The following is a 27,705-nucleotide window of genomic DNA, read 5'->3' as shown; positions in this document are numbered from 1 at the left end:
TGGGTCTGGAGTCACGTGTAGGCCAAATCAGGTAAGGACTGCAGTTTCTTTCCATAAAAGGACTTTAGTGCACCAGATGGGTTTTTCCTGACAATGGTCATCATTGGACTCTTAATTCCAGGTTTTATTGAACTCAAATTCCAATCGCCTTGGTGCGATTCAATCCTGAGTCCCCACAACATTACTTGGGTCTCTAGATTAAAAATCCAACACTAGGCCATTGCATCCACTCCATTTGTCAGGCAATTGTGTATTGATGTATCAGCTCAACTAGGTGACATCAGGACACTGTCAATCATGACCTTCGTACAAACACAGAGGGTAATACATTTGTACCCTTACAACAATGATGAGTAGCCAAACTAGAAGTGTGTAAGGGTGTGGGCCAGTTAGTTAAAGTGACACAAGGCCTCCAAGTACAGTTACAATGAGCATCAAGAACACAATCCTGCACTGTGTGTGTCTATTGACATCTTGTGATAAATGATTGCTCATAATGTTTAGCTTTTCACTTCTCAGAATTGGAAGATGGTGAAGGTTGGGGGCATTGGGAAACAGCATTATACACACATATCATCAGCACAAGTATTTGATATTTTTTCTAAAACTGTAATAACATATTTTTATAAATGCTTGTACAGTCTCGCTACAGAAAACACATACATTTTCTCGCTGTTTTAAGTTCTTCTCGATATTGTTAAAATGAACATTGAGGTTATACACATGAACTGCCTCAGTAGGGGTACAATTGGATCCCATGGGACTCATTTTACTAATGCACATTGGAAAGGAAGCATGAACATCCAGGAATGCACAAACAGAAATCACAGAGACACTTCAGACAATTTTCCATTCATTAATTTTCTATATGCAATAAAATCATAATTACATCCTTTATAAAAAATAGTTTCAGATTTTTTTACATAATGTGCACAGTGGAATGTGTCCCACTGATGTGAAAGCAATCCCTTTTGAAGGACATCATTAAGTAGTTCAAGTATGCATTGGAAATGCTGATTTATGCTTTAACAGCAGTGAAATAGCTGTCAGGGTGTTAAGTTGGCTCTGAAATGTCCAGCTATGGTGAATCCTTCATTCTCTGTTAATTAAAATGTGCTATTTATTACCATTTTCTGGCTTGGTTTCAAAAGCGGTCCTGCAATAAAAATCGGAAAAAAGGAGAACTGTTTGGGTTGAGCATACCCCTCTGATACAGGGGGAAAAATCTATTCATTATTCAATATTCACTTTTCAGATAAGGTCATAGCTTCAAAACGCTGCCACATTATTAACCTTCCTCATGAATAACAGTGAACTTGAGACAATTTTTCACCATTTTCTCCTTCTCTGCTCCAATGTCTCTATTTCTGTAATATCCTCTAGCATTGCTATAAAATCCGCGAGGCATACAATGTGTAAACAGACCCTTCGACACAACTTTTCCATACCATCCAATTTTCACAAGTAGACTACTGCCTGCACTTGGTCCATATCACTCCGTACCACTCCAAGACATTGTCATTCATCTAGCTCTGGAAATTAGAGCATTCCCAGTTTTAATGTCTCTCCCATGGGTGGCAGTGCCTTCAGCTCCCAAGTTCTGGATTTGCCTCCCTCGACCTTTCCACATCACTACTTCGCTTTCCTCCTTAAGACACACTTTAAACCTTGGACCTTGACCAGACCTTAACCCATCTGCCATAATACCAGCTCATGTGGTTCAGCTATGTTGAAGTAAATGCACTCATTATCTGGATTAGTAGTGCTGGAAGAGCACAGCAGTTCAGGCAGCATCCGAGGAGCAGCGAATTTCGCTACTCCTCGGATGCTGCCTGAACTGCTGTGCTCTTCCAGCACTACTAATCCAGAATCTGCTTTCCAGCATCTGCAGCCATTGTTTTTACCTAAATGAACTCATTAACCTGTTGTACATATGCCAATCTCAAAGAATATTTTAGTTATTTTCATAAGGGGCTAAAAAAGGTACCAGCACCTCACCACCAACCACTGTCAAAAACATAATAGGAACAAGTCATTTGGAATGGAAGAATTGACAATTGAAGCTGTTTCTCCAGTGAGTCAATGAGAGTACTACAATTGATGTGGTGGAGAGTACCAAGGATGTAGCAGGGTTGTGGGCTCACCCAAATGGGCTCATCACAAACCATCTAGTAACAGTAAAGTGGCAGCGTTGAGGTAAAGGATGAAGAGATGGGAGAGAGATCAACAAAGACATGGACCTCAATATCATCCATCAAGGTCCCTAATGAAACTGTTGTTGATAGCTGTACTTATAGTTTTCTGGTTGGTACCTTTCAAAAACGGTTCAAGGATCCAGTTGGTAGACTTTATGTGGATTGATGGTTTCTAAGTATGACTTGTTTTACCGACTATTACTTTGTAATTGATATAAATATTTATATTTATATTGATATTTGTGAAAGAGAGTATGATTAATTTGACAGACAGTTACTTCAGATACTTCCATTCAGTTACTGTAAACCATATTTCACAGGGATATGGATTTTAGAATGGAGATTGATTGTTTACAGAACACAAACTCAAAGTTTCATTTTACTAGCTTACCGGTCAGAAGCTTTCAATCAACTTTTTCCTGATATCGTGATCTTCTTTTGTCACAAATAAGTTTACACAATAATAATTTCTGCAAAATAAAAAATATCTCCTGCAGTACAAGTAAAAGTAGTTTAATGAGCTAAATATAATCTTTCTTGACCAGGTACAAAGGAGTAAGAAACAATTCATAAATATGATGTACCTGTCACAACCTCAGAATATCCTAAAGTGCTCCACAGCCAGTGAAGTCACAGGAAAAGACCGGGTAGATAAAGATAAATTACAGGTCGCTCTGCTATAATGTGTGTTTCGTTAATGCAAATTCGCTATAACATCTCCCGGTAGTGGGCCTGGAGTTGGGGTCTCCTGGTGGTTGGCGAGGCAGCAGGGGAGCCAAGAGCTCTTGGTTGCAAGTCAAGTATGAGTCCAGCATGGGACTCAGCCTCTGTGACCCGTCGGTTGGGCCTAGTGATGAAGAGATGGCACCTGAAGCATGGCAACTCCGACATTGGTGGATCCAGCGCAGGTGATGGCACAGGTTTATATGGTTGGCTGAATCAGGGCTCGGGACTGATGGTGGAAATGGTGGAGCGAAGATGGACTTTCTTCCAGCTTCATCTTTTTATTCTTGAAATATTCTAAGGGATTGGGACAACAGTTGAAGCTTTTTCTTACCGTGTTGTTCATTGTAGAGCACAAGTGACACTAAACCATCATTCATATAAACAATGAGCCCGGGATCCCAAAGAGCATGGGTCCTGGTAATTAGCATCATTCGCACCTCCCCCACTCCCATCTCTAACCTAATCAACATTCCTGAAGGCTATGCATTCAGATGGTCTAGTGCAGTGGAGCGCAGATGTGAGAATTACTTGGATTAATCTACAGAGAACCAGCAGCAGCTCGATGGGCCAAATTGCCTCCTTTTCTGCCACAAAGAACCTATGGCTCTATGACTGCCCTTTCACCTGTAGACGGGAAGCTCTGGAACTGCCAAACCGTGATGATCATCTGAATTCTGAGAGTTGAGCTGAGCTAAAATAAACTGCTGAGTGTTTTTCACTCTCAGCTTTCCCTCCCATTTCAGCTGACACCATAATAAATTAAATTTGCTGAAGTCTTTATCCCCTGCAGTAAAGAATCAATTATAACTTGCTGATATCATACTGTGCAGTGCATCACATTAAAGCAAAGAGTGCAAAAGTAAACTAAACAGCTGTCGTCATGAAATAAAGCTGATCCCATTCTCTAGTGTGAATATTGTCAATAAATAAATAATTCTTTAAATATATATATATATAGTAACTCATGAATAAATAAGAAAACCTCTGCAAAATACTTCACATTAATTTTCATAATAGGGATTTATTGTTTTCTGAATTACAGCAATTAATTTTAAATTGATTTATCACAGTGGCATTATTTTTGAAGTTAAGAAAACTGTCAGTACTGTAATTAACTGTTACAGACTTGTCTGGCATGTAGGGAAACACATGTCATGTTACTAGCGGGCTGTTACAAAACATACACAATAACACCAGCCTCATTTTTCACACTGTTTAATGCTCTGATTCCTTTAAAATGAGTTGTACGTTCAATAAGCAATAGTAATCTAGTGAACTACATAATTTGACAGCAGTTATTGTTCTAATAGAAGACATCCATGTGACAACAAATAATTCTGAGTTGAAGATAAACAGGCTTACTTTTAGCGAATGATTTCAAGACAGCGATCAACACTCCAATAAATGCCCTCACCCCGCCCCTTACCCCCATCACAACAGCTAAATGTAAAATTTGTAACAGAGTTCATATCGATTTGGTCAATTTGATCCCCAAAATATCTAGTTACGTTCTGCACTCTCTTCTCACCTCATTTTGCAATGTACATGCACTCAGTTCACTGCCAGGACACATTCCAAATATATTTGGGGAGATTGTCTTTTTTAGATGGTACAGGAAAGTGATAGCAAGAGATCAGCCTCCCATTTATCACCCTGTTTATAGATTTATGTCAACCATTTGATTGTTATCGCTGAGTGCACATTTCCTCAGAAAAACGTACGACAGGGAGGTGGAAATTGGACCATATTGTTTCGAATTTAGAGGTGCAGAATGGATGCAATGAGGACTAATTTTAAAGATGAACTACAAATGATGCTTGAAAAACAGGGGGCTACTTTTCAGGCATCCAAACTGGACACCCACCCAACAGTTCCTCACCAAAGTCAACAAAAAGTCAAATGTCTTCATGTTGATATATGTTGTCACAAAGTGGATATGGACTCAGGTGGACTGAAAGCGGTCGCTGAGGAACAAAGGTCAATTCATTTTTTAAAAGTGCGACAAGCATATTGCTGTGGAACCAAAGCAGGAATGCTTCCCAGTACTCCTGAGCAGATCAATCCCATTCCCTCTTGTTGCTGTTCTAGAAGCCTCTCACATGATTTCCCTTGAAAAACCAGGCTTGTCAGGCAGCTGGTTCAAATTTGAGTTCTTCAAATAGAAAAGCTCCCCAGGCTTCACGAGACTCAGCAGATTAATGCAGAGGAGAACAAAGGAAGTCTTTTGGTTTCACTGCACAATGTAATGTGCACAAATTTATCCTGCAATTATCTGATTGACCTTATGAACCTACGTACTATTGAAGAATATGATGTTTTCTGGATCTGATTGGTCTTGTTTAACTGGTCTTACTTATTCTTGGCCTTCAAGCAAAATAGATTTCTGCTGACGTTCACCATGCTTTAGAGATTTCAATGACTCCAACATCTCCCAGTTGCTTATCATTCCAAATTGGCTTTGTCTTCCAGTCCTTTGTGACATTTTCTGTTATTACTACAGACACCAGCAATGGCAGTTTGAACTACTTCCAGCTGTCAGATTTGATAGATTTTTTTTGGAATTAGCAGCAACTCTCGCAGCAACATGATTGCAGATTAACCCACCGGGGTGACACAACCTCAATTCATCAATTAATTTGCTGCCTCAAAGTCCCATATTTGCATCTTGGTAAGTATTAATTAGTCACCTGTACGTGATGCTCTTTTTTCCTGTCATTAGTAAATATATTAACAGAGTGGGTGACCTTTGATGTTAATGTGAGCTCACTGGAGAATGGTACACAGTCAATTTAGGTCATCATCCATAATAATTAGTTCTGATAAAGCTGGAACAAGATAAAAGCACTAACCAGTACTGTGCAGGCCAGTTTCGAAACTGTTGCCATACATCAATTAACACTCTTAAAAGGAACTCGGACAAATATGATACTTATATGATTAATTATTCAGTCCTATCACACATATTGAATTTACTGGCTTACTAGCTCAAGAGGGGGACAAATGTAGGGTGGTGCCAAGCTGCTGCTGCTGACTTTGCCAGAGTGCAGGAATTTCACCTCCTGGAGTTCATTTGCTCCCAATTCTCCATAATTCTCTAAAATACAACTCAGAGGTGGAACTGTGTATTTTTAGCTGACTGATTGCTTGACAGCTGAAATTGACAAGAGATATCAAGGAGAAAAGACTTTAAGATCAAATTTTGGCCTGGAAATGTGTTTGTTGCATTAGCCGAGATCTTCCTCTGTCAAAATGGGCTTCATATTCTTGCAATGTTATCCTCAACAATAATGGGGATCTCGAGCAATGAAAATGGAAATGTCAAAATAACTTAACATGATTGTTATTTTCCAATTTCCTTGAAGATATGACCAAATATGTCAGTTACAGGATCATCCTGGTGTTTAATAATCCACTTGCATCATAGTTTTAAAAAAATACATTTTTACAGAATGTAATTGAAAAAAATGAAGATTTAGCCCAAGGTCCTGGGGAATTCCATAACATTCTCTCATACAATAAAAGCATGACATGACCCGCTTTGTTCATTTCCCATTTTGTTTCACTATATTCTGGTAGATCAATAAAATGAAATACTTTCCAATTTCAGACAACATTATGTGTAACCATGTCAGAGATGCCACAGTTATTTCGGCCCCAGTGACATGTTTTGACATCAATTTGCGAGGAATCCCAAGCAGGACTCGATTTTCGATGAATTCTAACAACTTAATGAATGAAAATTGCAACCATTTTTCAATCAATGAATAGACATCTGTCACCTCAGATGGGGTTTAAAAATAATTCTGAAAGTGCCCTCGTTAGCAATTTATTCCATTGCAACCAGAAATCAGAGTGTCTGTGACCTTGTCTGTCCTTTATAATTAAAACATTAAAAAGTTAGTTCTGAAGATGTCCAATAAAACTCAATGAGTTTCTGTTGCCTATTTTCTGCTTCTTTGGGATATCAACTTTCTTGTCCATGTGCATCCATTGTGCAAATAATCATCAACCCATTGGGGTAAGATAACATGGTGCTTATGTATTGGGTGAGTACTCTTTAGACCTACTATAATGATCTATATACACGAGTTCAATTCTGCCCACTGAAGCTGGGGAAGTTAAATTCAGTTAATGTAACATTTGAATTTAAAAGTTGGTGCCAGTGATGGTGAACATGAAACTGCAGGATTGTTGTAAATACCCAGCTGGTTTGCTAATTCCTTTAACGGAATGAAGTCTGCCATCTTTACCTGGTCTGGTCTACAGCTGACTGCAGGGCCATTGTTAAGTGAATGAATCGTACCTGTCATCTGAAGTGTCTTAGCAAATCATTCAGTTGTACTAGACTATTGTGAAGCTGACCCAGATCTTCTGGTCAGTGGTAGTAATGGATGTGCTGTCCCTGTCCATGTAGCTTACTGCAGTCAGACAATATTGTCCATTTTCAATCAAGACTTCTGATCCTGGGCAGTGCAATCTGTCCAGAGTTAAGTCTGACAAGCAAAATATAAACAAAGTGACAGAGAACTCATTTGTGGGCGGCACAGTGGCACAGTGGTTAGCCCTGCTGCCTCACAGCCCCAGCGGGTTCAATTCCCACCTCAGGCGACTGACTGTGTGGAGTTTGCACATTCTCCCCGTGTCTGCGTGGGTTTCCTCCGGGTGCCCCGGTTTCCTCCCACAGTCCAAAAATGTGCAGGTTAGGTGAATTGGCCATGCTAAATTGCCCATAGTGTTAGGTGAAAGGTAAATGTAGGGGATTGGGTCTGGGTGGGTTGCACTTCAGCGGGTCGGTGTGGACTTGTTGGGCTGAAGGGCCACACTGTATCTAATCTAATCTAATCCCCATTTTTCAGCACTTGCTGCTGTATTCTGGGAAGCTTTAGAGCTCTCAAGTTTTATTTTAATGAATGAGGTGCAGACTAGTGAATGGAAGAGTGAGCCAATGTGTGGCTGAGTATAATCATGACAAGATGCCAAGGGGGTTATCCAAACTTTCAGCTGTAGATTAGACCAACTACAGAAGGTTCTGAATCTGACCACTAGCTTCAATGTCACTCACCTTAAAGCTCACTAAAGCCACTGAACAGAAGCTATGCCACCAAAGAAGGGACTACCTTTGCCCCACTCATTCTATTTCACACAAATCATCGAAGAGTGCTGAACAATAAAGGAAAATTTTGTTTAATAATCCTGACCTGGTGTGAGCAATCAAACTTTGGAAGCAATATCTCTGAAGCTGGGTTGTTGTGCAATCCGGATTGGTTGGGTGGATAGTTAGGTCAGGTCACTAGCCAGTTTGGATGGTCAGGTGAATCCTGGGGCAGGGGATGTGTAATGTGGTCAGTTTGAATGGGCAGTTGGTCAGACTGGGTGTGCATTGCTTCCAGGATAGTCAGATCAGAGATTGGGTAGTCAAGTCATAGAGAAGGGATGTAGGTTAGATGCTGATTTATTGGTTGTGGTGCTTAGAACCGACTAATTACTGGGTTAGATCAACTGTTAACCAGCACAACATTTCCTGAGTAGGTATCCAGCTAGTCACTAGGTATTTCATCCAGAGCTCAGGATCGAAGATATCCCCAGAGAGTCCTAAGCAGTGGAAATCAGCACTTCAGGAGTTGAAAAGTCTTCAAGCAATTTCAGCAAGTGTACAGTTGTCAGGACCTCCCCAGGATTCTGAAGCACAGCACAGATTTACAGCTAAATTTCACTGCACTCAATAATGGAAGATTTGGGCCAACATTTAATCAGAATACAGAGGAACCTCGATAATCCGAATACCAGTTATCCGATTATCAGATTATCGGAAGGACATCTCGAGGCCCTGATAGAAACATTACATCAAAGACATGTTTCCAACACTCATCATGTCTTTTGTTTACAATGATTAAAAATGAACTCAGCTCACTGAAATGCTGCCGAGAACAGTCCTGGACATCGATGGGAGCCCAGGCACCGTCTCTAAATGACTGACCTCTCATCCTCTCTCTCTCTCCACTTTCCCTGGAGTTCTACACAGGGGTTACCCTAAACCCCCCCCTTCCCCAGATAATCTCTCCTACATTGTCCTCTACAGGGCAGAGGTAGAACTTGTCAAAATGTTGGAGTAAAAAGTTGTGTGTGTGGCTGCGTGTGTGTGTGCATGTGTGTGCTATTTGGAGACTCACCCCACAAAGGCAGCAGCAGTCTTGTTGTTGGTGTGCAGTCTGGCTGCCCAGGGAGAGGATGGGACAGTGGGTGCGAGGGGCTCAGGATGGGGGCAGACAGGTGGCGGGGTTACACAGGGTTGAGGCGGCCGTGCTGCTGCCTAGTCTCCTGAACGGGGAGCGGACATAACAAGTGCTCACTGTGTCAATCGGCGGAGAGACCTTCAGCAATGCTGCCGGTCCCTTACACACAAGCGTGTGTCTGCTCAGAAACAAACCCTGAGACAGAGAGAGGGAGCAAGGCAGGCAGAGGGAGGGAAAAGGGAACTTCAGAAAACTCCAAGCCCCAGAGGAGAGGCATTGAATCGATTAACTGAATAATCAATTATCCGAACGAAATAGTGCCTGCCCAGCTCATTCGGATAACTGAGGTTCCTCTGTAAACCAAAACAGGCCATCAGCTGATACTGTACATAACAAAGTTACACCTAGCTCACTCAAGGCTACAAATTCCTAGGGATCAGTATCAAAATTGGGAAATGGAGACACCTACTTGCCCTCATCCTCGCTACCCACAGTATTTCTCAGTACAGTCCTTGTGGGGATAAAGTCCCATCGTCAAACTGAGGTCACTCATGTTTGGCAGCAATACCAATGTGCTCAATGGGATACATATAGACCTAATCTAGCAGCTCAAAAATAAGCCTTCATGAGGCGCTGTAGGTTATGAACGGCAGCAGAATTGTATACAATCAAAATCTGTAAGTTCATAGCATGGTATATCACTTACTCTGCCACCAAAATCAAGCCAGGTATTCAACCCTGTCTCAATTAAGAACATAACAGAGCATCAAACATCCCCAAAAATTAGATGCCAACCTAAAACCTAAAACCACAACATAGGATTATATGCCATGCCCAATAGTAGAAGCAGCATCCTGTGTGCAAAGAGAAAAGCAAGGGTTCCAACAACATCCCAGCTGTACTGCTAAGGACTTGTGCTGCAGAGCTAACCATACCTCTAGACAAGCTATTCCAGAACAACTGCAAGATGAGCTGCCAGAGGATGTGGTGGAGGCTGGTACAATTGCAACATTTAAGAGGCATTTGGATGGGTATATGAATAGGAAGGGTTTGAAGGGATATGGGCCGGGTGCTGGCAGGTGGGACTAGATTGGGTTGGGATATCTGGTCAGCATGGACGGGTTGGACAGAAGGGTCTGTTTCCGTGCTGTACATCTCTATGACTCTATGACTCTAAACATCTACCATCTGCCTGTCAAAGGGGAAAATTGTTCATATATGTCCTGCCCACCAGAAGCAAGACAATCAAATTACTCTCCCTTCAGTCTTCTCTCAATTATCAACAAATTGAGTGAAGCTGTTGTCCATAGTATTATTAAATTGCACTTACGCACCAATAACATAAAAAAAAGTGAACCATTTTAACAAAGCTCAGCACAACATTTTCAGCAATGCCATTTGCCAAATTAAAACTTCTTCAACGATGCACTTCAGTTATCTAAAACCAACATTGGGATTAGAAAGGTTCCATTAGGCCAATGGGTAAAATAATACAAAACAAAATGATGAGTATTTTCTATAATGTGAGTTCACATGAGTCATTTGGCATTTGAAATCTTTCAGTTTCCATCACAATTTGCAGCTATTGCATTCATTGTAGATTGCTTGATTTTGATTTATTAATAATTGTCTCATGTTCTACAGAATCAATCAAATTAATTGAGTTCTTGTACAATTTTAATTATTCCACTTGTATATCTATTTTATTATTCCATATAACATAATTGCAAAAGTAATGCCTGGTTTGCATATCTTTGAACTAAAACGTATTCCGACTGTTGATAAATATCAGTCACAGGCTTGAATGCCTTGTAGGGGGGGTGTACATTTGGTGTCTCTGTTATCATTTAAAGGCCATGACTATTTCTTAAAGGAGAAGTACATTCTGACTGCAGAAGGAAGCAGTACCTGAAAGGAAAGACATGGCTGTGTCAGTCTGGAGATTGTACCTGCTGTGTTAGAGACTGGGATCCAGGTAGCAAAAAAGACAAGGGACATTTCTTTCAGAGGTAGAAAGTCCTGCTGGTTATCAACTCCATGGCGCAAAAGGTTACAGAACAAGGGAATACCTGGACATGGCTGCAATGCAGAAAAAACATTAATTACTTCAACAAGTTATCATGGTAAGAATACTAATTTCTTGTACTCTGCTGTCACCATCACCACTTCAAATCCTCACTGCTCATAATTATCCCTCTCAACCTTCATTGTTTTACAATAATTACACCAGGCTACACTAAATCTCTATTTCTTCACTTTACATCAACTTACATCTGATAAACTGCATAACAGCTAGTCAACCACAGTAGGCACATTCTCTAAAGAAAGACAAATATATTATTCTTTCCATTTAGGAGATTGCCAGAATCACCAGGCAGGAACTGACTAAGTCAAAGAAGTGAAACCCATTTTCATGTTCTTTCTTTTCCCATTAGAGCACGCTGCAATGGCTAACATGAGCAGGACCATGGCAGAGATGACTGGCAATCCCACAGGAGATGGCAGGTGGGTACAAACAAGGGCCTACTTTAGATTGCAAAGGTTTCCTGAAAATGTATGGTGGACCTTACAGAAGTTCTGATGTTGGATCATCAAAACAAATGCAACGTTTTGACCTCACCAGCCCTCCATTGCTTGAGTGCTGTCCTTTTGACAATCAGTCTGAGTTGAGCTGCAAACTCTGTAGGTAGATTTTGGAAAGACAAAAGTACAATTCCATTCCCTGACCATGATCCAAGGCTCAATCTAATAGTCTTTTTTTTCCTTGGATTTCTGATTGGTGTGCGGAAATTTCATAATTCCAGAGACTGTCCATCATAAGGTACATCTCACGTTTGTAAAATCCAATGCTTGCCTTAGCCCATCTGCATCTAAAATGTTCAACATCACCCTTTGTCATGGCCAGACTCAGCTTTACATTGGTCTCCTTGCAAGCTTCCTGCCCACAATAAATGTTTGCCTATACAGAACACTGCTGCCAATTTCCTAACCCACAACAAACATCATTCACCAATTATACCTGTCCTTGCTGATCTACATTCCCTAAAAGGTACATGTCAGATTCTGTGGAAAGTTAAATAACCAGGGACCTGGTTTTGATTCTAGCCTCAGGCAACTGTCTGTGTGGAGATTGCACATTCTCCTCGTGTCTGCATGGGTTTCCTCTGGGTAATCCAGTTTCCTCCCACATTTCAAAGATGTGCAGGTCAGGTGAATCGGCCATGCTAAATAGAACTATAGTGTTCGGTGCATTAGACAAAGGGAAATGGGTCTGGGTGGGTTACTCTTTGGAGGGTCTGTGTGGACTTGTTGGACCGAAGGGCCTGTTTCCCTACTGTAGGGAATCTAATCTAATAACTAACTTTGTTATTGCTATTGATGAAACACTCACTCCAAATGAATGAATCGTGAATGAGAGAGTAATTGATATCAATTTATCAGCCTTTTATTTTTAACTGCTCTGATGTATTTTGCACAGCATGCAATTTATTTTCAATCCTTATGAAATGAAAAGAATGACTTGTACAAAATGAATGATTGCAGAAACCATGATATAGATGTTCACGGTCATAATACTGTATTATTACATTAATTAATATTGAACTGTGAGCTTCTGGGTAAGCCAGCGGCTTTGTTCAGTTTCTTTATGGAAGCAAGCATTATATTTGCCTGACTGGTTGGTTTGCAGTGTGAGTGCTCCCTCCACACATCTGATAAATACCAATTACTTTAGGGTCATACTGCCCAGGCCTAGAGATAGGGAAGCCCCAGTTACTCAAAGTTATAAGCCCTTTGAAGGACATAAGAAATGGTTAGATCATACGCTCCCTTTGAGCGTACTACACCATCCAATATGAGTGTGGTTGGTCTGATACCTCAGCTCCACTTTCCTGCCTACTCCACATTACCCTTGATTCCGAGAAACAAGAAAGCTGTCTACCTCAGTCATAATGATGGTGCAACGTCTTTGGGGTAGAGAATCTCATAATGAGCCCTTATCCTGAGACTGTGTCACCATGTCCTTGATTCCCAAGTCAGGGGATGTGACCTCGTAGCGTCCATCCTGTCAAGCCCCTCCAGAATGCTGTACGTTTGAATAAGGTCACTTCTCGTTCTTCCACTTACCGTCAAATAGAGACTCAAATTTATTCATCCTCTCATCACAGGAAAACACAACAATAGTGCTGCTCTTTCACAGATGCTAGGTCAAAATCCTGGAATCCCCTGCCTATCAGCACTGTGGGTGCATCTACACCACATGAACCACAGCAACTGAAGAAGGCAGTTCATCACTATCTTCTCACGGGCAATAAATACTCATCCAGGTATTGATGCCCACATCCCATGAACACATACGAAAACTGACAGGGCCTGTGCTTAGGAAATTGTACCAGTTCTGGTTGTGCCCAAAGCAAAGGAAAATGTTTTACCCATGATTGTTGTACTCTGTGACTTTGATATAGACTGTGTAGAAGTATTTATTTTTCAGAGAACCCTGTTTTCATAAGTCCTTCACTGCACCTTAATCCAAGAGACAGTGGAGATATATGTTCTTTTTCCAAGAATCTGCCCTGAAGCCCAGTAGATGAAATATCAAGTTCAGCTGGGATTCTGCTTTAGTTTAGTCTGTTTGCAGAAAAGATCCCATTGAGATTTAATGGTATATGCTCTATAATGTCTGAAAATCATACTTCAAGGCGAAAGAAAGAGATCTCTGCCTGTTTAGTCTTGTAGGCTTTGTATACTGAACAGAACATAGCTCAGAAAACCACACACTGCTTCCATTACAAATTATATATTTGTCAGGTGTAGGTGTGAAATGTTCCCTACTGAAATACTTAAACATAATACTTTACTTCATGTTCTAATATCTAAAATAGATACAATAATATATAACAGATTGTATGCTGGTTCGGAAGAGATGGTTTGAAAAGATCTTAACTTGTTTGATGCTTCTATGAGCAGTGTTTTAATGATGTCCTAGCACAGTTTACTTTAGTCTTCAAAAGCATCAACTGCATAACAGGTTGTGATACCATTGTAGTCCTAACTACAGAATCCTTCTTCAACAATACTTTTATGTTTGTCATTTACTCAGCAGTCTGCTGACTAGCATTTGTTTGCCCAGAGACTCATGAGAATTGAGCAACAGACATCTTTTGTTAGATCCAGCCTATGGCCAAGAAAGTCATATCCATCGTAGTTAGTTTTCTGGATGATCAGAGTCAAATGGACAATCTGGTCCAGGCTGCATCTCTCAGTGGTTCACTCTCACTTAACACATACTTACTCTGAGCATACCTGGATACTTACAATATCCTTGCCATGCCTTGCCTGTTCACACTTTAGCCGTTTAGCGCAGATGCAAAGAAAGGAAGATTTCCATGTTTGTCAGCAGTTGAAGCCAATGTGCAGACTCATCGGGTTTCTAGTTGCTGTAATCTAGTTCATTAGTTACACCCAGTAACTCTTCAAATGAAGCAATAAGCAATTTTTTCATGTGGCACATTTTGCACTGATATCCTCAAGGACCTCATATATTGTTTCTGGTTATCCTTTCTGGTTAGCTTCCCTGCTATTCCAGTCCACAGGTAAAACACGAGATCTTGATTTTGTGGTATACCAGGTGAAAGTACCGCCATACCTATTTTCCTGCCTGTCTTTCTAAATTCGATCAAACAAATCCAACAATCTAGTGATGCTGCAGTTAATCACCTTAATCAGTTCATAGTGGAGAACATGAAGATATTGAATAAAAGATTAATCTGGCTTATTTTCTTGTAGAGAACCAATAGCCCACAGGTATCTGGAAGGTCGGAAACTTGACTAGTTATAACCATTTGGGAACAGCTGTCAGCATTCACCACAAGTCCATCACATTGCTTATTGTAAGTGCTTCATAGACAAGCTGCCTGCCTCATTGACAATGGCCTGAAGGTACATTTTGGGAGACTATTTTGGTTTGGGTTGGAAAATTATTATGGGAGCAAGGAAGCTGACAAAACAACAATCCCAGAGGGACAAAAACCATTAGGAAGCCAGTAATACATGGGAATGAATAGAGTGGAGTTCCATTCTGATATTTCCAAAACCAGTATATGCCATTCACAGGTTTTACTGGTTTGTCCTGTTAGGGCTGGCCTTCAAGAGTACTGCAGGGTCAGGAGAAGAACTTCTGCTGTTCTTGCCTCCACAGGAACACCTTTTTGAAACTATACATGTTTGATGACAGACCTTCCTTAGGCCTCAGGAAATGCTAAAGTACCAAGCTGCCCTGGGACATGTTCTAACCATTGCTGAACATCTGTTCCTAGCGTCAAACCGCTGTCAGAATCCTTGTTGACATTAAATGTTTATTGCCTGTTCCAGCAGGAGACAAGGACATCTGGATCAATGCAAAAAAATTTGTTTTGCCTGCTGACTGGATGTCGAATATCATTTCCCAGAAACTAACCCAAAGTATCACCTCCCAGAAAATGTCCCTCATTGTCCTGTGAAATATTGTCCAATTACTACTCCCTTACTTTTCTGCTGCATCCTTAACAGCTGATTTGTTATTTCAGATACTTCTAATACTCCAATGCTAACAAGCATATTTGCTTCTCACACAACATTGGATGGACTTTGTATAAGTAGTTGGTTCATTGCAACAAAAACCATCTCCAGCAGTGTTCATGGCAACTTCTGACATTGTTTGATGGCTCCTAGCAAATGCTTACTAATGTCACCACATTACTTGAAAATATCTCAAGGAAAGAAGGCAACACCAAATCTGATTGGCAGAAACCAGAATTGAAAAACTCAGTTGGTTTTCCTTTATGTTCTGACAAAGCATGGAAATATACTTCTTTAATTCAGCCACTTCTATTAAGTGGAAGGTTTGAGGTTGAATAGGCTGGACTTTTTTCTCTGGAGCATAAGAGTTTGAGGAGTGACCTTACAAAGGTTTATAAAATCACGAGGGATATAGATAAGGTGTATTTTCCCTAGGGTAGGGATTTCAAGACGAGTGGACATATTTTTAAGGTAAGAGGACAGAGATTTAAAAAATAAATGAGGGGCAATTGTTTTTACACAGAGTGGTTTGTATATGCAATGAACTTTCAGAGGAATGCTGGATGCAGACACAATTACTGTGTTTAAAAGACATGTGGATAAGTATATGAATAAGAAATATTTCTAGTGTTATGAGCCAAGCGCAGGCAGGTGGGAATGGTTTAGTAATGGTCAGCATGGACTGGTTGGAGCAAAGGATCTGTTTCCACACTGTATGACTCTATGACTCTATAAGTCAGCTGGGATTTGGATTTTGTGCTTTTGAATCCTTTGAGATACATGCACGTTCTGGAAGAACCTTCACTCTTAAAGTAAGTTACATCCTACCTTATCTGACAGCATTGAGCTGCTAAGTGATCCCCTTCATGTTATCTATGTGCTCTTCTTGCATTTTGCTGCTTTCATGCTGAATCCCTGCCACTTGGAACATATAACTGGAAGTGGGCACTGCAGATACTGGAGATTAGAGTGATGTTGGAAAAGCTAATTCCTGATGAAGGGCTTTTGCTAAAATGTCGATTTTCCTGCTTCTCAGATGTTGTCTGACCTGCTGAGCTTTTCCAGCACCACTCTAAGCTGAATTTGGAATATGCTTCTTCTATTTGATTTCTACAAAAAACAAACAGTAATCAATTTCTGATCCTGCTCCAACTTCTCAACAGTCATTCTGATCAGTCATGTGGGCAAGTTTGCTTTCTGGTTCATGACCCAGATCAGTAAAACTTGCAAGTGCAGCATACAGGTCCAACACATTTTGCATACATCAAAATAGAGCACCACCAGTATGAATATCTCTAACTTTGATTGTAATTTTACTGTTTATTTTCCATTTGGGTATTGAACAAAGATTAAAATAGATTAGATTCCCTACAGTGTGGAAACAGGCCCTTCAGCCCAACATGTCTACACCGACCCTCTGAAGAACAACCCACCGAGACCCATTCCCCTACATTTACCCCTGACTAATGCACATAACACTATGGGCAACTTAGCATGGCCAATTCACATAACCTGCACATCTTTGGACTGTGGGAGGAAACTGGAGCACCTGGAGGAAACCCCACAGACACATGGAGAATGTGCAAACTTCACACAGACAGTTGCCCGAGACAGAAATTGAACCCGGGTCCCTAGTGCTGTGAGGCAACAATGCTAACCACTGTGCCACCCCAAAAGTACTATCATCTTCAGGGATGTCATTAACCTTGGCTGTTCTTGAGACTAATATAACTTGTCTTTACCTTTGTCCTTGACTTACTGCCATTAAAGCTGGTTCAGCACCTAGTAAGTTGTCCTTAGTCAAGCGAGTCAGATCTCAAATCTGATGAATCTCACCCCGTGGTTATCTCCACTTTCTCAATTAACTCTCATCTCCTCATCAACCAACATATGAGACCATATTTGTGGCCGCTCTCAAAAATAGAGCACATATATGAATAAGAGAGAATAATTTTCAGTGGCAATTGAATTGCATAAACCCCTACGTATATTTGAAGAATGAGCCATGTCCCAGCATTTAATCAAAAACCACAATATTAATAAAGCCAATTATTTTCTGAAAACAAAATTAGTGCGATGGAATGCTGCCTGTAGTCCATTAGCAAACTAAATCACTGCACCAGAGTGAAAGCGTTTTATATTTCATGAATTACCAGGCTCCAAACAGAAACTCTGTGACAGGATAATGAATTGTAAATAAGAGAACTTCTTCAATAAAAGTAAGAGTTTGTCTTCCAAGCCAACACTTAAACAAATTACATGATTAATACTCCACCTCACAAAGATTGGACTTTCTCTTATAAATATGAAAACATTCAATGGGAAGTTAACAATGCTTTTTCAATAATTAATAGCTCACAAACAAAACTATTCTCATAAATTACACTTCACAAAGGACTACATTATCAAAACCCCATTAAGCTATTTTTAAGTATGGAAAGTAAGTAACAGACAGGAAGGAGATTCAATTAGACAAGGCCAATGCAGAGCAAACCCTCCCCCACTCCCCCTCCCCATCACCTTATTAAATTCATGGTGAAATCATCAAGGGTCAACCTCCCACTAATTGAGACCTTTAAGAAATTAATTAATTGTACTTTAAGTGTCTCCATTCGCCATTGCTGGGATTAACCCTAATACAAGTGGGTACACAAACAATGGTTCTGTGAAAAAGTGGTGTTTCAAGAGAGGAATCAAGTGCAGACTGCTTGGCAACAAGTGGTTAAGGGTGGTGGCTAGGGGAGACTGGATTAAAGGCACTCAGTCCCTAATGGAAGCTGTTTATGAAGGTGGGTATCAGGTGACTGCTAAGAGTCTCTCACCTTCCCTTGCTTTCACTCCCCTGGAGCACAAAACCTGGAAAGCAAACCCTTTCCATCCTTGTGTGCCAAATAGTGTAAGCTGCATGTAACAGACATAGCTAAGTGATTCCTCAATAACTGGATCACATCCAGCTGATACAGTCCTGTCGCATCCAGTCGTGAATGACGGTGGATAATTCAATAACTCACCCCCCAGTAACAGTTGTCCCTCTCCTAAATGTTGGAGAAGCCCAGCACAAAAGATCCGACTGAAGCATTTGCCAAAATCTTCAGTCAGAAATGCTGAGTAGATGATACATCTGGGCCTCCCCCAGAAGTCTCCAACATTACAGATGCCAGAAACAAAAACACACATTGCTGGAAAAGCTCAGCAGGTCTGGCAGCATCTGTGGAGAGAAAGCAGGCTTAATGGTTTGAACCCAGTGACCCTTCTTCATCATATATGCCAGTCTTCAGCTAATTCAGTTCACTCCATGTGGTATCAAGGAACGGCTGAAGTTACTGGATATTGAAAAGGTTATGGGCCCTCTGACAGCATTCTGACAATAGTACTGAAGAGCTATGCTCCAGAACTTGTGGTGACCCTAGCCAAGAAATTCCATTACAACTGCTGCACAGGCATCTACCTGACAATGTGGAAAATTGCCCAGGAATGTCTGTACACATGAAATAAGGTGAATCCAACCTGGCCGATTACAGCCTCATCAGTTTTTTATTGACAGAAAATATCAATGATGGTGCTATCAAGAACCATATGCTTACCAATATCCTGCTCACAGACACTCAGATTAATTTCAGGCAGACCGCTCAGCTCCCAACCTCATTGCAGCCTTGGTTAAATATGGTCAACAGAACTGAATTCCAAAAATAAAGTGAGAGCATTGGCCCTCGACATCAAGACCACTCTTGACCAAATGTGACATCAAGAAGTCCTGGTAAAACTAGAATCAGTGCGGAAACTCTCCATTAGTTGGAGTCATGCTTAACACAAAAGATGTTGGTTGTGGTTGTTGGAGGTAAATCATTTCAGGTCCAGGACCTCACTGCAGGAGTTTCCCCAGGATAGTGCCCTAACTCACAGTCTGTACACACACCATGTTGCCAAGCCATCTTTCCTCACTGCTTGAACAAAGCAGCAGTGCAAACACCACAAACAATGAGTGTCAGATTTGAGAGTGTGGCGCTGGAAAAGCACAGCAGGTCAGGCAGCATCTGAGGAGCAGGAGAATTGCCCTGATGAAGGGCTTATGCCGAAACATCAGTTCTCCTGCTCCTCAGATGCTGCCTGACCTGCTGTGATTTTCCAGCACCACACTCTCGACTCTGATCTCCAGCATCTGCAGTCCTCACTTTTTCCCAAACAATGAGTTTCAGTCTGGTTTTCTAAAGTGCAGCAATTATTCCCACCTTTTGAAATAATCCTCTTTCCATTTTACTCCATAATCAAAACTGGAAAATATAAAATGTTATGACCTTCACAGTAGGTGGCTTTGAATCAACATCCCCAGACCATAAACCTGGGCCTCTGGCTTACCAGTCCAGTGAAATCATCACATGTTATGCTTTTGTTTTAGAAAATGAAAAATTTGGAGTCATAGTTAATATTAATTAATTCCTCACAAAGAACCTTGGGTGATTTTAATGCGTATTACAGTTGAACACATTACCAACACTCATGTCTTTGCTACATTGTTTTTCCTCTTTACATTATAAATATGGTCTCAAGCATTACAATGCAAACACGAAAGTAAGATTTCCTCAGCAATTGGTTAAACGTTGGTGTTAAAAATTTTGTTTTCTGTCCACAGAATTTGAGAGGACGTTGAATAACTGGATGTCAGGAACACACAAGGGAATACTACCTGAAGTATCCATGAAGGGCAACCAGATGCTTAAGACAACAAAGACAGACCATTACTGCATCTACAATAGTGATAACCTGCAGTTTTATGTTTCCTTCAGCATATTAGACCGTTGCAAATCCTTTCATGGGAATATCAATGACAAAGTTCAGCACACTGACATAAAAGAAGATATTACAAGGAAGGTGAACAAAGGAAGTCGGTTTTAAAGAAGCTCTTAAAAGAACAAGGAGAGATCTCTGTAACATGGGGCCACTGTAGGTCATATATAACAACACTGATGAGTGAATGAATGAATCACTGATGAGGGCTTGGGGTGGATTAGGAAATAGCCAGCAGAGGTTTCAGATGGGTTTAATTTTGTTGAGGCTGGAAGTTAGGAGAGTAGCTTGGGACATTAAAATAACCAAGCCTGGAGGTTACATAGGCAAGAGCAGAGATTTCAGAAGCAAATAAGTCAACCAAGCATTAAGAAACAGGATATTACAGAAGCAGAAATAGGAGTCTAAGGAATATTGGGTATACATTGCTGAAATCTCATGTCAGGGTCCAATAGGATGCTAGGGTTGATGAACAGTCTGGTTTACACTCTGAAAATGGCTAAAGAAGGGGATGGGGTGGTGGCTAAGGAAGGAAGTTTATTGTAAGTTGTTAATTTAAATTGTTTAATGAAGCTGATTTGGTTTGCATCAGATGTAACTTGCTATTAAAGTTTAACTCATGCTGGTTGGGTTTTGCAAGACTTGCAATATACCCAGTGTCTGAAGGGAGAAGCACAGCTTTAGAGAGAAGGTTGCAACCCATTGTCGATTAAGAGAATTAGAATCCCATCCCCTTCCTCTTGTCCATGGAGAGGACCATAACCTTCTGGGTTCAGACTTCCAACATCCCCAACCCTGGTCGGACCTCAATAACACCACTGAGGAGTTGTGGATCAGAACCATTGGGATTGAAACCCCTGACAGTGGACATTTCCCCTCCCCTCATCAGTGATAAGGATCAGGATTGGGACCCAATCTGGAACTGACCCTTAAGGCTGAGAATCAGATATTTCTCCTTGCCAGGTCTCAATCCCCATGACCATGGGCTTAATCATGGGCTCGCCTCATTAAACAGCTCCCTTCAGCAGACTATGGCAGAGAGTAAAATATTCAGCCAATTCTGTTTTCTACCTATGTTAAAAGCGATATATTAAAACATAATCCTGTAAAGTTCCATATTCATAACAAAAAGGCAAATCTGAGTCAGAGAGAACGGAGAGCTAAATAGTACATAATGTATATTATGCGAAGTATTTAATCTGACTACATGATGAGTCATTTCAATTTAGGACATCATCAGTCTGAGTTTATAATCTCCTTGCATCATATCCTCATAGTGTCTCTTTGTTGGAAACAAATTTTCTGGAAAGTAATTCAAATTCTTTTACTTTCCCACATGGTTCTCTTGTCTGCAGTAGACTGAACAGAGCCATTAAGTAGCTCATTCAAGAGTTGAAATATAGCAAGGCCTCTACAGCAGAGGAAATTCCAGCTGAACTTCTAAAACACAGTGGAGATACACTGCTGGTACAGTTACATAACATGGCATTCCCCTTCTGGGTGGAGGTCAGATTGCAGGGCATCTCAGTGATTGCATTACCATGATTTTATTCAAGAAGGGAATCAGATTCAAATACAATAGCTGCAGATTAGTTTTCTTGCTGTCTGTCACAGGGAAATCATTGCATGAATCCTTCTCAACCCTCTCCTCCCAGTTTGAGGAATTCTTCCCAGAGTTGCAATGCAGTTTTCAGCCTGAAAGTAGCAATGCTGAGATAATCTTCACTGCATGATAAATATCAGGACAACTGCAAGGGACATCACCAATATTTGTCCCTGGCTTATTCACAGAAGTCTTTGACTCTGGCAACCTACAAGACATATAGAGCGTCCTTCCTCAGTTCAGTTCCTTTCGAAAATTGTCACCATCCATCGGCTATTTTAGGTGACAAGCAAGATATGATTCTCACCAACTGAACCACCACAATCCCTCTTTGTCAAAGAAAACTGAGTGAAATAAAGTTATATCATTTCACCAACTCTTTTCTCCATTTCCCTTGTGTTAGGAGTTCACCTCACGTACAGCAAACTAGTTAGACATAGAGATAATCTACAGATTAAGTTATACCCCAAAACCACCCCAACCTCAGGCATTGAACCTCAGGTATGTAGATGATGCTTGTGTAGGAGCTCACTCAGAGACTGAGCTCCTGGCCATTACTGACTCTTTCTCTGAATATGTGAGAAAATAGACCTTTCCTCAAACACTGGAAATGTGAAGTCCTTATCTAACCAGCTCCCATGGCATGACAAATGCCCTGATTGTTGAAGATCAGTGACAGATCCTGGAAGTAGTTGGAAGGTTCACATACCTTGAGAGCCTATTCTTAACAGAGGCAGATATAGAAGACAAGAAAAAGAATATTTAGGCACCAGGATTTCAAACGCAAGACTGTAGACATGGATTAGTGGTTAGCAGCGATCCCTGTGTTTCAGGGACCTAGACAACATTAAGCAGGCACCTGAAAGCACTGAAGACACACACCAATGGTGCATTCACCAAATCTTCCAAATCCAATAGCAAGAAAGGCACTTCAACAGCAGCATCCACTCCTAACTAACATAGTCAACAATAAAGCACTATCGACTCAAAACCAGTATTACTGGGTAGGCAAATATTGTCTGCAGGGCTGGCATCAGACTCAATCCCAAAGCAGCTGCACTACTTGAAATTCAGATTGGTAAGAAGCTTCCAAGAAGGCAGCAGAAATGCTTTTGGGGTGTACACAAAGCATACCTCAAAAGACCAACTTTTCCTAGCAACTTAAGGAGGTCTCTGGTTTGTAATTGACCAAAATGAAGAATATGTATTCAGTAAGGCAATGAACACATTGAGGTTTTTAATCAGACCACAGAGAGATGAAGTTACACCTTCAAACACAAACTACTAAATGTTGTTAAAAATCACACAACAACAGGTTTATTTGGAAGCATAGCTTTCGGGTGATGAAGGAGCGGTGCTCCGAAAGCTAGTGCTTCCAAATAAACCTGCTGGATTATAACCTGGTTGAAAGTGTGTTGCTGGAACAGCGCAGCAGGTCAGGCAGCATCCAGGGAACAGGAGAATCGACGTTTCGGGCATAAGCCCTATAACCTGGTGTTGTGTGATTTTTCACTTTGTACACCCCAGTCCAACACTGGCATCTCTAAGTCATGACTACTAGATAGTTGATTTGTCCAACACTTGAAACACCATTTGCCCCACATGGGGCAACTCTGTTTATCACAGGTTGGATTTACCAGCCCTCTCAGAACAAACTGAAACAGACTGGAAGCAAGTTATCCTCAATCCTGAGGGATCAACTAAGAAAAAGAAGACATTGAACACAGACTTCATTAAGTGACTCTTTTCCAATTGCCCCATCCTTTATTTTCCTGCCATCTGAGTTTTGTGACTGAATTGCAAAAGCCATTAAGTGGCCTGACCATGTCATTAGCATTTTTACAACCGGAATAACTTGCTGCCTGGAAGAATTACCTTCTCAGTGACTGTTATAACAATGTCACCCTGCCTAAGGACAAAGCAGATTTATTGTCAGTCAGAGTTAACGTTTCAATATGCTGGATTGTTCCAGCAATTTAATAGCCCAATACAAGATACCTTAAAACCTCAAAGCTGTCTACATTCAAGCTTTGATGCAATTTATTTGAATCTGCTAAATACCACATCATTCTGAGGCTAAAGAGAAAGGATTGTATAAAACCAAGCCTGAACCAAATAAAAATGGTAAACTGGATCATTTATTTCCTGCCTAACAAAGTCTTCACGTCATAATTCAAAAGGAGTTTTGAGAAATAATGTCCTTGCTCAGAATGCATTGCCATTGTGTTAACATCATTATTATTTGCTTCTTGATGGTTTTTGACGAAAGAGACACACCTTCAAATCTTTTTGTCTTACACACATCAGGCCAAGAATGACAAATTTCAAAGGGAGTACCAAAATATGAGAAAAGGGTACTGATTAGTTGGCAGGCTTCCTTAAATTAGACAAGATGTTTTCATGGAGAGTATATCAAGAAACAACTAGCCCTCACACATCAATCTAATATTACAGATGTACAAAGACTGACATATTCCTTCCTTCCCGCAAAAAAAACACACCTATGAATATGTGTAGTATCTTGCAAGGATACATTTAGCTACATTGCAAGAACTTTCAATCATCTTAAATAAATTAGTGTGATTCTTAATGCAATCTGGATTATTCAATAAGTACAGTCAATTCTGCGATAACGGAGTAGTTCTGTTCTTGTGCAATCACATGTTATAAGAAAATTGTGTAATAGCAGCACCATTAAAACTGATGGGACCAGAATCACATTATAGCCAATGCAGACTTTAAAAGTTGGCACGACACAAACAGTGAATCCAATTCATCAACCATGTTATAGCGAATTCGCATTAACAAAACATGTATTATAGCAGAACAACCTTACTGTACAATTGCAGAATCACATGCAATGTTAGGCATTATATCCCACATTTTGCAAGCACAGATTAATTAATTACAGTCAGTATTCTGTCTACTGTGAATAGAAAAAAGGCTCTGCTATTTAATTTGACCCACCATTCATTGAAAAGTACATTCGAAATATGTCATATCGCACCAGTTCATATTCCACTTTACTCATTTGTGTGGTCGGCAGAATGCCTTGTAATTTGTCAGTTGCACCCTGTTAGCAGTAAATAGTGCTTGTAAAGTAGCAGGTTAAAACCTGTTATGCAATCTTTGTATTTTCTGATTCATTTTATGTTATTATATTCTGTATAGTTTACACTATTATCAATTTATTGGTGCAATTTCTAAATGGAAGAACTTTTACCTATTTTTCTAATCAACCTGTTCAGAGATGTGATAACTCACCTCTGGAGTAGGTGAGACTTGAACTCGGGCCTTTTGTTATCAGGGTAGGGACACTACCACTCCACCTGAAGAGGGCCCCGAGAAGAATGGTTATTATTTATTCAGGGGATGTGGGTGTCACTGGTAAAGCCAGCATTTATTCCAATCAGTAGTTGCCGTGGAGAACATGTTGGTTAACTTTTCTAATCAGAGTTTTATTTTATCTTCGACATCACAAAACTCTAACATCAATGATTGCTTGTTCACTTAGAACCAGTCAGGCTCACCCAATTAACCCTTATTTAACATATAATCATCATCTGTTCCCTAGATTAGTCTCAGGTCTCCCTGGCAGATAATACTGATTCCCTTTTCATCCCTCTCTGGCAGTAGCACTGATAGACAAAGACTCGAAGCAAGAACCTTGTCAGTCCCCAACTCCATCTCTTCATTCGGAAAGATAACTGCAGACATATAATTTCCCATTAGTCCTTCTTGCAAAAGTAACTTCTCAGCAGCAGCGTCTGATTGGGAATCAAGCCAAAAATATTTTTTTAAAGTGTGTGGGTAACTAGCTTTTTCATGAAAGAAGGAACAGAAAGGAGTGAAGTGAACTCTCATTAAACATAGAACTTGTTCTTGACAGTAATTACCTGAAAAAGACACTTAGGAGAAGTACATGGTGCTGTTCAAATAAGTTGTTAAAAATTATTTCATTTCCGCCAGAACAACATTTTTAGGAGTTATTAAAGAATTTATGTTTATTATTTTTAAACATACAATGGCAGATTTGCATTGTAGAACTGCAATATCATTGAATTCAAAGAATTAATATCAATTAATTCCAATGGAGTCCGTTCAGAGAAGGTTCACCAGGATGATCCCTGGTATGGAGGGATTGGCTTATGGTTTAATGCTAAACAGGTTTGGATCTTATCATTGGAGTTTAGATAAACGAGATGTGATCTCATTGAAACATATCAGCTTTTTAAGGGGCTTGACAGGGTAAATACTGAAAGGACATTTCCCTAGCTGTGAGAGTCTTGGACCAAAAGGCATTGTCTCAGAACAAAGAAGTGCCAATTTAAGACTGAGCTGAGGAGGAATTTCTTGTCTGAGTGTCATGAGTCTTTGGAACTCCTGGTCACAGAGAGCTTTGGGGTCAGAGTCCTTGGGTATATTTAAGGCTTAGGTGGACAAGTTGTTAATGAGTAGAGGAATCAGGGTTATGGGAAAAAGCAAGAAAGTGAATGTGAGGATTTTCAGATCAACCATGATCCTATAGAATGGTGGAGCAGGGTTCAATGGCCTACTCCTGTTCCTATTTCTTCTGGTCTTCTGGGTCTTATGACAGCTAGACAGTTTCTATATAGGGGTAGTGAACTACTTCACTAGATTACTGCCTGACAGTAAAAATAAATATCTACCTTCCAAATCCTCAGTAATGCCTTACTATGTGGAAATTGTAAGAAACTTGTGTACATTTTGAAATGATACAGTAGGAATTCCTCTTGCCATGACTTGGAGTAACATAGTAAATGTTCTTGTGTGGCCATTTTCTATTCGGTATCAGAAACTTTTTGTTTGTTGCAATATTTTCCTCGGGTTCAGTAAAGCTGGCAAATCCTGTCTGTGAGGATACTTATACCTGTTTAACATCCAAAATAAATGTCACTAACCCCAAATTGAACAAAGTACACACATCACTGTGCTCCAAATCATTACATTTTAGATTAGATTCCTTACAGTGTGGAAACAGGCCCTTCAGCCCAACAAGTTCACACCAACCCTCTGAAGAGTAACCCACCCAGACCCATTTCCCTCTGACTAATGCACCTAACACTATGGGCAATTTAGAATAACCAATTCACCTAACCTGCACATTTTTGAACTGTGGGAGGAAACCAGAGGTAACCCATGCAGACACAAGGAGAATGTACAAACTCCACACAGTCACCCAAGGCTGGAATTGAACCTGGGTCCCTGGTGCTGTGAGGCAACAGTGCTAACCACTAAGCCACCTTGCTGACATTTGCCACCCGAAAAGAAAGACATTTCTAGAAGTGTTTGATACCTTCAAATAACCCCAGAATTTCTATAGCCAATCAATTAAGGAAAATAAACAAAATATTATATGCAATCATGTTCATTTTTATCTTGATAAAGGATTCTTCTGTTCCTACTGAATTTGCAAACATATGTAAAGATCATTTATTTTTATTTGCCTGTATTTTTGATTGTGGACTGAACAGAGAAAAGAACTGGTTTAAAAGCCAATGTTTGCTGTACTATTTAAAACCAATTTATCTGACTCGGATTGTTAGTGCTGTTTACATAACGTTTGGTTCAAGCAGTGGGAAAGTAG

The 27,705-nt window shown here is 40.3% G+C and overlaps 1 long non-coding RNA gene across 1 annotated transcript; it reads right to left on the bottom strand.

Annotated features, from left to right (window-relative positions):
• Positions 1-1,059: 1,059 nt before the first annotated feature.
• LOC122563828 lies at positions 1,060-25,518 on the bottom strand. Its single transcript, XR_006315749.1, has 3 exons — positions 25,362-25,518; positions 2,587-2,665; positions 1,060-1,156 (listed from the first exon to the last, which is right to left on the bottom strand). It is a non-coding gene; the product is annotated as an uncharacterized LOC122563828 (long non-coding RNA).
• Positions 25,519-27,705: the final 2,187 nt, after the last annotated feature.

The sequence above is a fragment of the Chiloscyllium plagiosum genome, chromosome 28, assembly GCF_004010195.1.
Source record: "Chiloscyllium plagiosum isolate BGI_BamShark_2017 chromosome 28, ASM401019v2, whole genome shotgun sequence".
Lineage (NCBI taxonomy): Eukaryota > Metazoa > Chordata > Chondrichthyes > Orectolobiformes > Hemiscylliidae > Chiloscyllium > Chiloscyllium plagiosum.
Note: the sequence above shows the minus strand (reverse complement) of the source record. Positions and strands in the feature narration are given on the sequence as shown.